Source organism: Equus caballus, chromosome 17, assembly GCF_041296265.1.
Source record: "Equus caballus isolate H_3958 breed thoroughbred chromosome 17, TB-T2T, whole genome shotgun sequence".
Taxonomy (NCBI): Eukaryota; Metazoa; Chordata; class Mammalia; order Perissodactyla; family Equidae; genus Equus; species Equus caballus.
Window position 1 is genome coordinate 44,953,208 of NC_091700.1, and position 14,113 is coordinate 44,967,320.

Sequence of the window (14,113 nt, forward strand, 5' to 3'; positions counted from 1 at the left end):
TGGTCACATTAAGATGAGGTCATTAGGGTGCGCCCTAGTCTCATATGACTTTCTCGTTATAAAAAGGGGAAATCTGGACACAGCAGAGATCTGGGTGATTTCTCTGCAAGCCAGGGATACCAAAGATTGCCAGCAAACTACCAGAAGCTATGCGAGATTCTTGCAACAGGTTCTCCCTCACAGCCCTCAGAAGGAATCAACTCTGCTGACATCTTGGTTTTGGGCTTCTAGCCTCCAGAACCATGAGACAATAAATATCTGGGGTTTTTTTGCTTTTTCTCCTCAAATCCCCCCAGTACATAGTTGTATATTTTAGTTGTGGGTCCTTCTAGTTGTGGTATGTGGGACGCCACCTCGACATGGCCTGATGAGCAGTGCCATGTCCGTGCCCAGGATCTGAACCAGCGAAACCCTGGGCTGCCAAAGCAGAGCGCATGAACTTAACCACTTGGCCACGGGGCCAGCCCCCAATATCTGTTATTTTTAAACCACCACATTTGTGGTACTTTGTTACAGCAGCCCTAGGAGATCAATACAGACCCTAAATAGCTCCCCACTGCATGTAGGGTAAAGCCCAAACTCCTTAACACAGCTCAAAAGACCCACCATGATCTGGTCACATAGCACAACCACAGGACCTACAACTAGAATATACAACTGCATACTGGAGGGCTTTTGGGAGAAGAAGAAGAAGGGGAAAAAAAAAAGAAGATTGGCAACAGATGTTAGCTCTGGTACCAATCTTTAAAAAGAAAAAAAAAGATACAAAAAGGACATATAAACATTGTGTTCTACCTAAAACAGCTATTAATATTTATATTTTCAAAACTAAATGTTGATTTAACTAAAAAGGTGTCCTAACCTGTTTTAGAGGATGGTGGGAGGGCTCGTGTGTACACGCTAGGGGAGGGAGAGGGTCGGATCTTCATCTCCCAAGTAAGGAGTAAAAAAAAAAACCTGAACCTGAACAGTATAGACATAGTATAAGCATAGCACCTAGAAACATGAAGTAGCAGAAGAAATAGCTAAAACTATTGAAAATAATCGTTTCTGGGCAGTGGGACTCAGAGGTGGAGCAGGAGCATGTCAGGAGACTGGTGTTTCATTACAAAGCCCTGAGGTGATATTTGACTTCTATATACATGTATTACTTTGATATTAAAAATTAAAGAAAACATATGTCCACACAAAAACATGTACACAAATGTTCATAGCAACATTATTCATAATATCGAAAAAGTGGAAACAATTCAAATTTCTATCAACTAGTGAATGAATAAATACAATGTGATATGTCATATGATGGAATATTATTCTTCTATAGAAAGGAAGAAAGCCCTGATAGATGCTACAACCTGGATGAGTCTTGAAAACTTCTGCTCAGTAAAAGAAACCAGTCACATGAGAACACACACTGTGTGATTCCATTTCTATGAAATGTCCAGAACAGGCAAATCTACAGAGACAAAATAGATGAGTGGCTGGGGGCTTGGGAGGTGGAGATAACTGGGAAATAACTGCTAGTGGGTACAGGGTTTCTTTTGGGGGTGATGGAAATATTCTGGTATTATATAGTGTAATGGTTGCCCAACTCTGTCAACATACCAAAAACCAGTGAATTTCACTTTTAAAAGGTGAATTTTATGGCATGAGAATCAAACCATTGTTTGAAAATTGAAAGAAAAAAACAAAAATAATACCTAATTCCTAAGGTGGTTGTGAGAAATAAATGAAATAATGTACGTGAAAGGTCTGCTCCAGAGCCTGGTATAAATATCAAAAGTCTCGTTAATTCTTATATAACATTAACTATGTGCCAGGCACTCCTCTGAGTTCTCTCCGTAGATGAGTTCACTGAACCCTCACAACAACTCTATAAAAGAGATGCTGTTTTCGTCCCCATTTCCTAGATGAGAAAGCTGAGGCCAGTGACCTTAAATAATTTGCCCAACGTCACACAACTAGTGCAGCAGTAGAGCTGGGTGTGACCTTAGACGACTGGCTCAGCATCTTTACTCCTCACCACTCTACTCTGCTTTCTGTGCGTGCCTCCCAGACCCCAAGTCTGGGTTAGTGCTGTGTGTTCCCACCGGCACTCTGCTTCTCACCTGTCATGGTTCCCAGTACCACCTGCCTCTTCACTTGTCTGTGTCCTTGACTACTGTGAACATTCTACAAAGTCAGGGCCTGTGCCCATCTTTATTACTCTCATTCCCTGCCCATCAAATGTCAGGGGAGTAAGCAGTAGACTGAAGCAGAGGTGTTTCTCCCTTTGTCCAAACCCCACAGTGCGTAAAGGGGAGGTGGGGAGAGTGTAAGAGATTAAAGATTCTAGAAAAACATGAGATAATTGATGGAGCAAGGTATCTAAAGAAGTAGAAATGTAAGGTTGATTATAATGAGGAACTACTGACCTTGAGAAGATGGAAGAACACCTCCTTTAAGATTGAAAGAGAAGAGGACAAGGTGGATCTTGTGAGAGTAGAGGAGGCTACGTAAGGAAGCTCATACCAGATGATGGGGATCATCTCAGTAAGTAAGGGGCAGGAATCTTGGGCCAGGAAAGGAGGCAAGGAGGCAGGAGAGTGGAGTGGGAGACTGAGGCAAGAGGAGAGAGTTTGAAATAAATGTCTAACTTTTGGCGTCTGTGATCTCTTTAATATTACAATGAATAATATGATGGACACAGAAAAAAGCACATGCATTATGCATACAATTTTAGGGGTGCGTGGACCCCCATCTTGAGGATGCCTACTGTCAGGAATTAATGAAATTGAATGAAAGTATTTCTGAGAAGTAATTTGAAGGCAAGCAGCTTGAGTTTGTAGCATTCCAAGTCTGTATTTCTGTGACTTTTTTTCAGCAACATTCAGTGGCCGGAGAGTAGCAGCTGATGCAGTATTAGGGATTGAGGCTGTGGGCTTCAGAGCAGCCCAGGGCGGGATGAAGTGGAGGAGGGCAGTAGGGGTAGAGGGAAGGCAAAGGATAGGCCAGTGGAGAAGTGGCCGAGGTGGCAGTAGAGGCATATGGAGGTTGGACAGTAGAGGGTGGGAGAGATCCACTCTAAGTGCAGGCCATCAGGGTGCATTGTCTGTAGAGAACGTAAAAATAATAATAAAACTGAAAGTCAGTCCTCTGTTTCATATCATGATGCACAAGTAATTCTAAACCCTGACAGTGATAAAACACTCCCCTCTGAAAAAGCCTTGGTCTAAGACCTAAACAGTTGCCTGCCCCGTGGTTGATTTATGGCACTGAGAGGCAGATAAGGAGATTAAGATAGAGGCAGTAGTCCAGGATGTGGGTGAAGTGGTGGTGGGTGGCTGATGTGGAGCCAAAGTTGAGTGGGTGCCAGAGTAGAAGATGACGCCTTCAACTGGGTGATTGTAAGCAGCACAATGTGATGGCTTTCATGTTCTGGAATATAGGCGTTGTCTGGAATCCTAAATCCTTCTTTTGATTGCTAGCCATGTTTTACTGTCTTCAAATATCAGTTCTGGGCCAGCCCAGTGGCCTAGTGATTAATTTTGCGTGCTCTGCTTCTGCCACCCGGAGTTCACCAGTTCAGATCCTGTGCACAGACCTACACACTGCTCATGAAGCCATGCTGTGGTGGTGTCCCACGTGCGGAGTAGGGGAAGATTGCTACAGATGTTAGCTCAGGGCCAATCTTCCTCATCAAAAAAGAAAAAAAGAGTCAGCTCTGCTCACATCTGTTTCTGCCTCAATGTTCCACTGCTTTTTCACCCCTTTCAGAATAGATGTATTTATTTACTTCCATGTCTTTCTCCCCTACTAGACTGGGTACTCCTTGAAAGCAGTGATTGTGTCTTGTTCATTTCTGAATCCCCAGTGCCTACAGACAGGCATCAAACACATGTTGAACCCGTGCTCACGTCAAGCACTTGTTGAGCCAATGCTTACATATATCTTCTCTGCTTCATAGATTCCTCGGTTCTCCAAGGACCAGGCACCGGTAGATACAGAATGCTGCTGCTTTCCTTCTCCCGGGTAAATGAAAGGAATCTCTGTTCCCCTTTATGAAGTGTTGCCGCTGGACCTTCCTTCCATCCTGAACCCCCAGGGATGCAGAACCAGATTAGGGAGATCCACAGACATCTCCCATTTTTTCATCCTGAAGCCCACTGAGGCATTATCTGTGGAGTCCTGCTGCCGGGCCCTAAGTGGTGATTGTTCCCACTAGAGTGGAAACCACCAGCCTTTGGCTACCTTGTAGTGTGATCACTATGGTCACAGTGATGCATGGATGTTTCTCTGGTGTCCTGAAGGAATTCAGGTGCTTCTTGAAACCCTCTGCCATCTATTACTTGGGAGTAATTTCACAATGAAGGAAACAGCGTCCAGTTCACCCCCTCAGTCTTCCCTGGGGAGTCACAAGACAGCTGATAGTTCCCTGTGAGATGAGCCACTTGTAGAATGGGCTGAATCTCCACCATTTCTTCCCATTCTTCAGCCCACCCTCTTCCCCAAGATGGCCCGTGTGAGGTCCTGCCCAAGAAGTTGCCACACCCTGGGCTAATGGAATAGATAAACCAGAACAGCTTGGTTTAATAATTCAGGTCGGAAGCGGGAACTTTCTAGAGGACAAATCAAAGAAGCAAAAGTGTAAGGGCATCCTCCCAACCAGAATACCCGCTGGGGACGTCCCAGGCCCCCAGCAAATACAGAAGCATCTTCAACTCACCGTCAGACGCATATGTCCTTCTTCCTCAATAGCAGGCTGACCGCTGGAGGCGCACAGAGTCTCTGGGCAACGTGGAGACTACGCTTAATGTTCATTCAACATTACTCAGGGCGCTACGCAACCTGCACAGCCCCCATTAGGCTGCAAACACTTGAACGCTTCCATTTGAAGATGGGAATTTGCCCTCAAGACAAGCATCCAGAGTTTGGGCAGAGAATACTAGAGTTTTTTATTCTCTTGCCAATTTTATAAAATGTGCATTCAAAAAATAAATTTAGTCTCTGTGAAGGCACTTAGATACCCATTAACGATAGCAGCTGCCTGTGGGATCCACGGGTGCTCTTTATAGGAGACGTCTAAATAATTGAAATCTTTAATTGGGTTAAAGAGATCCCGAGCACGTAGGTGTTCTATAAATAAAAGAATGAGTAAATAATATAGTTGGCCTGTCTTTTCGGGCCCTTCCCCTTAAAGAGATCATTTTGTGTTGTTTGTACCAATGAGATCATTGTTCAGGGACTCTTAAGAGAGGTTTGGTTTCGGCTGGGGGTGCTTTCCTAAGAAAACCCCTTTTAGTTCATTTCAGGTGTATGTCACCTTGTCCCTGGGCTCTTTCACTAAAAATGAATAATTTGTTTATCTTTGCAGTAAGTGGCTAGGCACCTGGGTTTTACGTTTGCAACTAGGGTCAGAGAAGGAGGTCAAGGCGGTAGGCTGACGTTTCCCTGTTATCTGAAATCAGACAGGTTTAAGTAGCCCAGAGCCAGAGTACCTCGATGAGACAGAAAGGGGAGAGAGAAAAATGCTCATAAAGAGGAAGTAGTAAGAGGCTTCTGAATTTCAGTGTGACCTGTTCTGTTGGGTGATTTTTGTGGGGGAGGGGATATGAAAGAAAAAAAAAAGTTAAGTAAAATGTCCTTATAAAGACAAAATCTATTTCTTTACTGGCTGATGATTTGTCATTCTAGTCACTTCCTGCCTTGTGACACCCGGGGTTGACAAAGTTGTTCTGCAGAACAGAAAGAAGGAGTTTCCGCTCACTCGCCAGTACCACTGAGCACAGTTTTTGTACCAGGTAAATTTTTCTTTAAGTCTTTTTGCTTTTTCTAAGTGCTTAGGACGTTTTGCTTGTTGGTCGGCTCTGTTTCTGTGGGTTGTGGGTTTTGCCTTAAGGGTACTAGAGATCTGAGCACCTGTCACATGAGCCCTGTGTGAGCCCTGCCACCATGGAGCTTCCCAGCAAAGCCACCTCATGTGGCCCTGCAGAGTGGGCCCCCTCAGCTCTCTAGGATGATTTCTTCCCCGGTTATCACAGTTATCACCCCTTCCCAAAAAAAATTATCATTTTTTTCCTTTCTAAACCAAACCATGTTCTGATTTATTTTATTGGTCCTTTAGGGAGGCTATTTACTGTGATTTTATCTGCTTTAAAATGTTTTCAGGAAAGTGCATATTGATCATTTAGATTGAGTTGCTCATTGGCCTAATGGAGGTAGTTTAATTTTAGCTCCTGTGGTTCTGTTTTTCTAAAAAACTTCTTGCCAGTACTTCAGTGGATATATTAACATCTTGAGTCATATGTTACTGAGTGTGATACTGGTTATCTGAGTGATTTTGGCGCCAACGGTTTTTAATGGGTGTGCTTAATAACCACATGGAAGTAGAGGCCGCCTCTTCTCCGTTTATTCTCTAAAAATAAAAGCAATTTGTGTTGCTTAATTGTACTGTTCTCATAGATTTGTCGGAACTATTCGTTATGCTTATGACCCTACAAATGACCATTAAATTCTAGAAGAAAGGCTTCTGTCTACAATAGAAATTCTTATAAAGTTGATATGGGATGTTTATTCCAGGAACTTTGTTGAAACATAGACTTTGGATCTTGGAGCATCAGCCTTTATTTAATTATCATTATCCAACAATATTAAGAACCATTGACAGATGATAAACGTAAAAGCCATTTTGACTGGAAATGGATTCATTCATCAGCATACTTATGAAAACCCAATTTTTCTTAATCAAATACAGCAACTTGTTTTCTAAAATTACTTCCTCAGGACCACTTTTTTAAAAAGTTTCATTAAACAAAGGTAGTTTATCCACACATCTTAATTTTGAATTTACATACATTTATCATCATTGGCTTCTATTAAATAAAATTGTTTGAAGAATACGTTCACAGGCCAATTTGAATGGAGTTAACCGTATATGTACATATGTGAATTTCTGGAATTTGCAAAATGTGACCATCAGCATTGTCTCATACATCTCACCTGAATAGTTTTAAACTGGCAAAAATGTGAAATTGCAGGGGGAGGACTTGCATCCCAGAAAAGAACAAATTAAAAATATTCTGTGTCTTATTTTTAGTAAAAATATTAATGAGTATAAAATAAATTAGGATGCAAAGGAAGATCAGTATTTTCCTTGCATTGGGAGGGAATAAAACAGAATATGAAAAAGTTAATTCAAAATAGAAAAAGTCTCTTGATTTAAATCGAGTTTAGATTGTTAAAGCGTCAACCTGGTGTGTTAGAAAATATCCATTCCTCTTCGTTCTGGCTCACTCCCAGTATCATCAGGGAAGAATCTTCTGGGTCTTGCTCTTTGAACAAGCATGCTGTATGGGGTGGAGTTGTGCTTAGGGAGACATTTCATTAGTATCTCAGGATGCTTTTCTTTGTCGTATTTTAAGTTTTGTCTCCTTCATAAATTATGCCTGGAAACAATCAGTAATTTGGGAAACAATTTCAGTGTTTTAACATCATTTATAATTTTTTTTCTTAACCCTTTAGGATAGGAGAGGCCAACAAGTAAAGTCTTATTCAAATGTGTCCATTTAAATTAGAGAGAACATGACAAGTATCCCACAGATTTTGACATGTCATGTTTTCATTTTCATTTGTCTCCAGGAATTTTTTGATTTCTTCTTTGATTTCTTCATTGTTCAGTAGCATTTTGATCACATATTAGGCCACAAAACAAGTCTCAATAAATTTAAGATCGAAATAATACCATGCATCTTTTCTGACCACAAAGGTATGAAACTGGAAATTAACTACAGAAAGAAAACCAGAAAAGCCACAAAAATGTGGAGACATAAGTAATAATAACACTTAATATTTATAAGTACTTACTGTGTGTAGCCACTCTCCATGCATTACCTCATTTAATCCTCTCAACTATCTTTAGAGTTGAAGAATGGGCTTAGATCATTGAAGGAACTGGTCCAGAGTCACTGGGCAGTTGGAGGGGGTGAGAGGCGGTAGGTAGCGAGGATTTCAGGCTCCATACTGCCTTTCTATAATTTTCTATCTCTTCCAGATTCTCTCTTCCACACCAGCATGCTCTTCCCAGATGTAGATCATTACAGGCTTTTATTTCTGAAGCTGACTGAAGAGATATTCGCACCCACAATTTTAAAAGAGAGAGAAAACACAAAAGAGAGGGAAAAAGAGAAGGAAAAAATTGCAATAAACTCAGAAACATTTATATTTTTATAAATAAGAGATATCATTGCAGGTTTCATATAATAATAGGATGAAGAAGTATTTTCTTTTACTTAATGCATAATTTTACTAAAGAATTGTATGTCTTCACAGACTTGCCTCAGCCACTTCCCCAACCTTCTTTCTTGTCACTTCCTTCTGCTCTAGCTGTCCCACATCTTCTCACCGCCCCCCTCACTTACCCACGTTCTCACTTACCCACACAAGACCACAAGCCACCAGAAAGTTCCAAGCTATTTCACTTCTTTTGGCTCCAACTGTTTCTCCAGTTGCTTTCTTTATTTGTAAAACATGTGGTCATTTTTCAAGGCTCATTTCAAGAAACATATCCTTTTCAAGACCTTCCCTACTGGACCTGCCCCCGCCTTCTTGCTCCTACTGTTTCTTCTGTGTGTGTTTGCTTAATGCTTTGACCTTAGAGTAATTATAGCAGGAATCATATTGTTTTAGTTTCAAGGCCTTATTTGCTGACAGCCTGAGCCCCTTCTCTACCTTTCCTAGCACGTGGTGGGTACTAATGATATTTATCAAATTGAAAATTTGTCACAGGTATTTTTTCTCAGTTCCTTAGAAACACATGAAAGTCTTTTCTTTGATTTCATTTAACTTAGTATTTACTGAGTTCCCCCCAATGACTGCTATGAAAGAAGATACAACAAAAATGTAATATTTTGCCTTCAACCATGCTTCCTCTTTGCCAAAGCACTATTCTTCATTTTAGCCTCAAAGCACTAAATGGACATTGACTTCAAGGAATTTAAGAAATTGCCCAAGAATCATAGCAAATAGGCAAAATTATAGTCTCATTATTTTAGTCTAACTACATTAACTGAGCTGAAATTTAGCTACCCTTGTCAAAACTACGTACCTGATAATACTGGGCTTCTTTGATGACAAAGAACACAGGAACAAATATCATTAACTTTAAAGTAGTCACTTTGGATTATCCTCAGAAAACTCTCAAGTCAATTTCCCCTTGTTACCTAAAGAGCTAAGGCCCCTCTGTATATGGAGAAGAGATGGCAAACGAATTTCAAAATCATGTTAGGTAAAATAAAATTAAGAAATTTACTCTTAAGACTACATTTATGAAGAGCCAGAAATTTATAAAGTAGGATTATAAAGGCATTGGACTTTATCACTAATAGCAGGTTTTATAGCAAAGTGACATTATTTAGATTAATCTAATTGTCTTCCTAGGGTTTTTTTGTCTGCTAGTTTCCCAACTCACAAGTATCATCAACTGAAGTGATGCTATTCCATCTGCATATTGAACCCCGCAGAAATAAAAATTAACATTAGAGCCCACCAAAATATAAAACTAATCAACGTCAGCAGGTTCCAAGAGTTTTAAATTTCCCTATTTTGCCAGATGGCAATGCACTTCTTAAGTCAAGAGTTTTCCATGTTTCACATTCTTTTCTTTTTGAAGTTCTCAGAAGTTCCTACCCGATTAGACATTCATCTTCTGGTGGCTTCTCCCTGCAGCTGCTGTAATCACTGGACTCTCCAGATGGCGTCTCCCTGTTGTTTTTCTCAGTTCCCTCCTGATTCAACTTCCTTAAACTATTGACTGTTCCCGTTGTTTTGGTTTGTCAATTTCAGTCATTACATCAATCTTCCCAGTAATTTCATAATTGCTCCATCTCGTAAGATACTGCAGACAACTTGGGGGGAGGGGGAAAGATTTTCAATTAATCATCCTATTAATAACAGCTAATGCTTATATACTACTCACTTTGGATTGAGTATGTTTTCTGAGTGTTTTAATCATATCAATGCATTTAGTCGTCACAACAATCCTATGAGGTAGTTACTGGTGTTATCTTTATATCTGAAAGCAAGTTAATTCATTCAAATATTTTATTACTTGAATTTTCTACAATTGAATCGATTTTGCATTAACTGCTGAATTCCAGAGGAAACCTCCTGGAATAAACAGGCAGCGGACTCTGGTGCTTATTTGTACCTAAGCCCTTGAATTGAACTCAAATAATCATAATTTAGCCCAAATAAATGCATCAGAATTACAGTTGCTTTTATTAAACAGACTATTCTTTATCATCATCATCATCAGTATTTGCTCAGCCTCTCTGTGCACTTGACTGAGTATTTGGTTTTTACTAATTAATTGGCCTCTGCCTGGGTCACAAAACATGATTTCTACCCTCAAAAGGTTTGAAAATTTCCCAGTCGTAGAAGGTTAGAATACTTTTAGTCAGGTGGCATTCACATTTTCTAACTGTTATGACTGATAGACATGAATAAATTAAACAATTAGTATTTATATCCAAACACACATATCTATAATTATATGGTAATGGCCAAATATAGGTGTCCTAAAAACTATGAAAGAATGAAAGATTGTTTTAATTGTGAGTTGAAGAATAGAGGTAAAAAGTGACCCACTTACTGAGTTAAAATAAGTTTTGCTCAACTTCAGAGCCCCGCCTGTGTCAGTCCCGCTGGTAAATTATAAGGAGGCTTGTTTCTCAAATATGGTCAGTTGTTTTTTCTGGCGGAAGGAAAAGCTAAGATGTTAAATTGAGGAACCAGCAAAGCCACAGTTCTGTGGTTGCAGCATTGATTCTTGTTTTAGTCCAGCATCAGTTACATGGACAGCTCGACATGCTCTCTCTCTCTCCTCTCTGTTTCTTGCTGTCTCTCTTTCCTCCTCTCTGTCTCTCTGTCTCTCTGTCTCTCTCTCTCTCACACACACACACGCACACATCCTCTTGACTGGCAGAGCTAAAATGCAAAAGAGATTATGTTCTCCACAGGCACAAAAGCTAAGACGCCAAATTCGGCAGGCAAATTAATTATGCATGTGACTTGCAACCTCCCAGATGATTTGTTTTCTTTTTTTCTCTGGTTGCACTTTCAAGATGGAAGTGAATTAATGGGATAATTACTTTGCATTTAAATAATACCCTGCATTTTGATACCTCAGCGTGGGCGGTGGCCACCAAAATTTATCCAAGCTGTGTATCCAAGCTTGTGAAGTAAAGAGGTGCACGAATATATTTGTATAAAATTTGCATCTTCTTCCTTTTCACCATTCCTCAGGCAAAATTTAGAATTAAAACTACATGTCTGTTAACCTCAGGCGTAACATTTTAAAATGTGGAGCCTTTGCACCTTCTTGACATCTTCGGCTCACATCCCCTGCACCAGAGGGCCAGATTAAGAAGAGTGGAATATACATGCCTCATGGAAAAAGCTAGGTAATAGGTGCAAAGTGAACGCAAAAAAAAATGAGGAACATGTAGGCAGTTTTGCATTCTTGAGCCCCCTTTCTTCACCTTAAAAATATAAGATGAACTTTCCCTGTTATTTCCAATGCTTTATAAACACTTAATATTTTTTCCCTTTGGAAAGATGGAATGTCATAGGCCCCTTGAGGACTTTTTCAGATTTTTCCCTTCCCTTGTCTTTCTAGTTGAAATTTTTCACCAAAATATCCCTGGTTTTCTGTTTTTTTCCCTGTGACCACAGAGAAAGACAATTGGAACACAGTCTATCTGGTGATTGTCTGTAATGTATATAATATATAATGTATTTAATATCACATATAATGTCAGTTTTTTAAAGCTTGTAAGTCTGAGTGTCTGCAGTTTCTGTGCATGAAAGAAATAGGTTTGATATAAAGAAGAGAGGGCAGAGGGGCCAGCCCCATGGCCGAGTGGTTAAGTTTGCACGCTCTGCTTCGGTGGCCTGGGTGTGGACCTAGCACCGCTCCTCAAGCCATGCTGTGGTGGCATCTCACATAGAACGACAATGACTTAGAACTGGGATATACAACTATATGCCAGGGCTTTGAGGAGCAAAAAAAAAAAAAAAAAAGAGGAAGATTGGCAACATATGTTAGCTCAGGGCCAATCTGCCTCACCAAAAAATATACCTTAAAAAAAAAAAAAGCAGAGGGCAAATCTGGAGGCAGATTTGATTCCTATTCTAGTCTGTTACTAAGTGTGGAGCCTGAGCAGGTCTTGGAAGCTCGGTTTCCTCATCTACAAAATAGGGGAAAGGACTATCGTTTCCTAGCTCTGTTCTTGGATTCATTTCCCCCTTCCCTTTCCCCATTTTATCCATCTATCTGCATATTTCCCTCTACCACGTTCACCGTCACTCCTGACTTATTGAGCCCTTGCTATTTGCCAGGCATCAGGCTAAGCACTTGACATATATTTGCTCTTATATTTCCACACAAAAGCTTGATGTTATCATCTTCTAACAGAGGACCAAAATAAGGTTCAGGGAGGGTTAAGTCTAAGGTCCCGCAGCTGGTAAGTGCCAGGGCCAAGATTCACACCTTGCCTCTTTCCTATGTCATATTGACAGTTTCTTAAAGGTGTTTAAACTGCTTTATATCCTCTAACATGATCCACTAGTTGCTTTCTAACAAGTCTAAATATTCCTTTCTGTGACTGAATATTGGATGATTATTCTTTTTTTTTTTTTTTTGAGGAAGATTAGCCCTGAGCTAACATCCACTGCCAATCCTCCTCTTTTTGCTGAGGAAGATTGGCCCTGAGCTAACATCATGCCCATCTTCCTCTACTTTATTTGTGGGACCCCTGCCACAGCATGGCTTGATAAGTGGTGCTAGGTCTGCGCCTGGGATCCAAACTGGAAAACCCTGGGCCAGGAAGCAGAGTGCACAAACTTGACCACTTTACCACCAGGCCAGCCCCCTGAATATTGGATGATTGTTCTTAATGCTACATTTTCCATCAGGCAGAGACCTCACCTCTGCTTTCAGTGGGTCTGCTGGTATACCACATATACTTGAAAAACAAATAAATGCTTGAGGATTTTATGGTACAAAGTCCTTAAAATAAGAGTTATGAAGGTATTAGACTAGGCTGTTTGGTTATTTAAAGTTTTGACAAAAGAAATGTTATGACGTATCCGATTGTAAATTGGTGTTGGTAAATATTTGCCAACCAAACTGTGGCTTCCAAAAAGGTGAAGATAAGAATAGCACATCAAATTAATACAAATTGTCTGCCTCAATTTATCTGTAACTCCCCATTTTGTTTTTTATGAGAATGAACTTTTCATTAGAAATTCTAAAAGCACTACCCCAAGGAGCCCGTAAAAAATGAGGTCACATTATTAAGAATAAATAGAAGCTTCTGTCATCATTGCTAATATACAAAGGTCTGCTGTGCGTTGTCTCAGTGATTTTCTAGCTCAAACTACAATAGAGAAAATGTGTTTTCTTATGATTGCTGTACATTTTCCCACTCTGGCCACACTTCCTCAACTGTTAGAAGGTACTTTCCACCGTCAGTATTTCAAGCAGAGGTAAGCCCAGCGCTCCTTGACCACTCAACATGAGATCAGCCAATGCTGATGCTGTTGACTTCTAGTTGGGATCACCTACCAACTCTGAAATACCTTTTGAAACTGACTTTCAGGACTCTGGATGAGAAATGTGGTACAAGGGGAAAACAAGCCAAGCTAAGAACATTGAAGTTGGAGCACAGATGTGAAATCTAGATTTACAAGCACCCCCACACACGTAACATACAATTAAGTGTAGATCATAGGTGGTGACTCTGCATAACATTTCACATAATTTTTAGTGGAAACGGGTTTGTTCCCCAAGATAATTCTGTAAAAGTTCTAGTTCTTTTTTATTTTCCCCTTTCTTTCTTCCTCCTTTCCTTTGCCAAGCACTGTTGTATACAGTTTAAAGACTTTATCTCATTTAATGCGAACAATTTTAACACAACCCTATGGAGTGAGCACGGTGCTTGCGTTATTAATATCCCCTTCTTACATAAGAAAAGACAGTCTCAGAAAATGTAAGTAACGTACAAAAACACACAGCAAGAAGCAGTTACAACAGAAAATCCAGCATCTTTTCACCATACCATGTTGCTTTCTAGTT

General features: G+C 40.2%; 1 protein-coding gene across 4 annotated transcripts in view; it reads left to right on the forward strand.

Annotated features, from left to right (window-relative positions):
- LCP1 (lymphocyte cytosolic protein 1) overlaps positions 1-14,113 on the forward strand; it is a 78,490-nt gene that overhangs the window by 19,876 nt on the left and 44,501 nt on the right. For all 4 annotated transcript variants that reach the window (XM_023621598.2, XM_070239757.1, XM_070239758.1 and 1 more), the window contains exons 2-3: positions 3,947-4,011; positions 5,674-5,780. The gene's annotated coding sequence lies outside the window, so the exon portion shown is untranslated. The remainder of the gene's footprint in view (positions 1-3,946; positions 4,012-5,673; positions 5,781-14,113) is intronic.